This window comes from Phasianus colchicus, chromosome 1 (assembly GCF_987193195.1).
Source record: "Phasianus colchicus chromosome 1, bPhaCol1.hap1.1, whole genome shotgun sequence".
NCBI lineage: Eukaryota > Metazoa > Chordata > Aves > Galliformes > Phasianidae > Phasianus > Phasianus colchicus.
Window position 1 is genome coordinate 108,013,813 of NC_143436.1, and position 2,809 is coordinate 108,016,621.

The window sequence follows — 2,809 nt, forward strand, 5'->3', positions numbered from 1 at the left end:
TCAGAAGTGCCTCACTTTGGACAATATTGAATGAGAACAGCTTCTCTCTGGGCGAAGTGTGTGTCAGTGGAGTAAAGCATAGCAGCTTATCAAGCACCATGAAGAGTCCTTTCACTGTGGCAGTTGCTAAAGGGATTTCTGGGTGCACAGAGACTTTTGTTAGACATTTGCAACCTTGACACATCAACTAGTGACATAAATCAAGGGCAAAAATATAAATGAAAAGAGTCTCAGTCATCCTAACATCCATATCCCAGTTCCTTTTTCTTCAGAATTTCTTTCTTTACACCCTCTCCTGTAATGAACTTTGGCTTCCTGGTGATATTTCTATAGTCAGATCATTACTTCCCAGCCTACTTTACAGGAAACTCTCCTCTCCCCAGTCTCCAAGGAATCACATTTAGCAGTATCCTGCACCTCACACTGTCAAGGCCCATCAACAAGCCAACAGCAACGATCGATCTTATCCTTCCACTGTCATCTGTTGCAGTGAGTTTGCTGTTTGAAGGCCAAATACTTCTTATATTCTCTGAGTAATGGCAACTTCAATTAAGCCCAAATTACTTGGAAACATATTCTGAATCACATCTTTTTGATAAACGACTATAAAACAAAAAGCACACACTTCACATTTTTTCTAAAACCAAATATACCACTCAGAAATGTTTTTTTTTTTTTCAGTTTATGTAAATTTAATAGAAATTAGTATATGTAACACCTGCAAAAAAAAAAAAAAAAAAAAAAAAAGTTTTGTATTAAACAATAACTTTTTTCAGCATTCGATTAGAGAATGCACACAGAAGGTGCTTAGTAGGTTTGAGAACAACCAGTGATAAGAAAGTCAAGTAGAAAAATAGTACAAGGAACTCAGAGATAAACAAGACACTTGACTGAATATTTACCTTCAAAAGAAAATTGATTGAAACCTAGTAAGACACTTCCCTTTCCCTGTCTTGATATTAAACTACGGGCAATGCAGGTGGAAAGAGATAACAAGGAAAATAAAACATTACAGGGGATTCCCTTATGCGCTTAAGTCAGATATCACTTCCAGATTTTTAGAGAGTCTTACCATGGCATATAAAGAAGACCGACTATTGCAAGTCAGCCCCAATGGAGATTGTTATGAAAGCAAGGAAGTAAGTTTCCTCTGAAGAAGCAGCACTACAGCAGTGATCAGCTGCTTTTTGAGGCAGAGAAGGAAACCAACAGATATTCATCACCCCAGTTCTGGAGACAGTGTTCTGGACCAAGGGAGTCAGGAGTGTAATTCTGTCTGGAAAACTTCCTGATCCAGATCCTTCAGCTGTTTATAGAAAAAGTATCCATGGGATGACACCGATCCACATCATTTTTGCAAGCTCCAGGGTTTGCGCTAGGGTGTGTGATTTAAATAACAGATGGGTAAAATCACATGTAACCAGGCAGCTCCCTAGTGGCTGTATAGATGTGGATGTTGGAGAGCATATGATTTTCCAGGCTAAGGTCAGCACTAACCTGAGCTCAATTTTTCCTCCAGATCTGCTTTTTCTAGTGCTATCATGCAGCTTAATTTTTTTGGCTTGTTTCACCTCCTCCTGCTGAAATCACACCCCTGTGAAGGATCCTTCCAATGCAAACAGGAGAGTCACATGGCTCCAGAGCTGCACCATTTCTGGAAGATGAGAACATACCTCTGTGAGGTGTGGAAAGTGCTGTCTGCCACATTAATGAAGCCAAATTGCAGAAATCTGCAGTGTGAATCAGACAGTACCATCTGGCCCTCAGCGTAAAGGAGATAAGCACCCTGGTTTATAAAGAGTTTATTAAAGCTATTAGCTTTGGAAACTACTCACCAAATAGTACACTTTATACATGATAAACAAGAAACCTCTAATACTTTTTTTTTTTTTTTAACTTGCAAAATCTGCTACCATATTTAACTTAGCTTCAGTATACCACATTTAACTCCTTTAATGAGTCCTATATTCTTACCTTGTTTATATATTTATGATTCTTGGATCTGGCTGAAGATTAGAAGCAAACCACACCACAGGCACAGCACAGGGCTTGGATCTCATGAGATGAGCTTCATGCAGCAACTGTGTGGGGTTGGTTGTCAGCAGCACCCCCAGAACCCCTCAGTCCCAAAGGAGCATCCTCAATTGGAAGGTTCATTCCATCAACAGCATGATAGCTGCAGGGGACATGTCAGCCAATGAGGCTGTAAAAACAAATCTTGGCAGACTCTTTTTGAGTATCTTTGGGCTAGGCCTTTATGAGTCCTATGGTTTCTTGCTCTAGTTTCTTTTTATTTTGTACATACATGGGTATGTATTTATGTCTGGTATCTGAGAGAAGTTCTTGAACACCAAAATGAAAACACCTTAACATAAAATGAAAACGCCCAAATATTTTTTACCCAGAACACACCCAGCAATGTTTCGGTGTTGTCTGAATGATGGGGTGTGGGGCTTTCCATTTGCCCTAAATTCAATAAAATTCTAAGGAGAATTCCAACAGAACTTTAACCTCTGCATAAACTGATTTCTCACTTGACTCTCTTGCTAGACCTAGGCATATCCTAATTTCCATTCCCCTAATTTCCACCAAAGTAAATGACTATGTGGGTATTTTAAAGCATACCAAAATTGCTTTATGACTACAGGGCGTTCTGTGCTCCACCACAACTTAAAACCCCATGGACAGCACCTGGGGACATAGGCTCTTTCTTACTGCCTCCACCAGTTCCCAATGCTTTGGTAAGCATTCACCATGGAAAGAAAAAGGCAATGGGCTGACGATCTTTGTTAATCGACAAGAAAAAAAA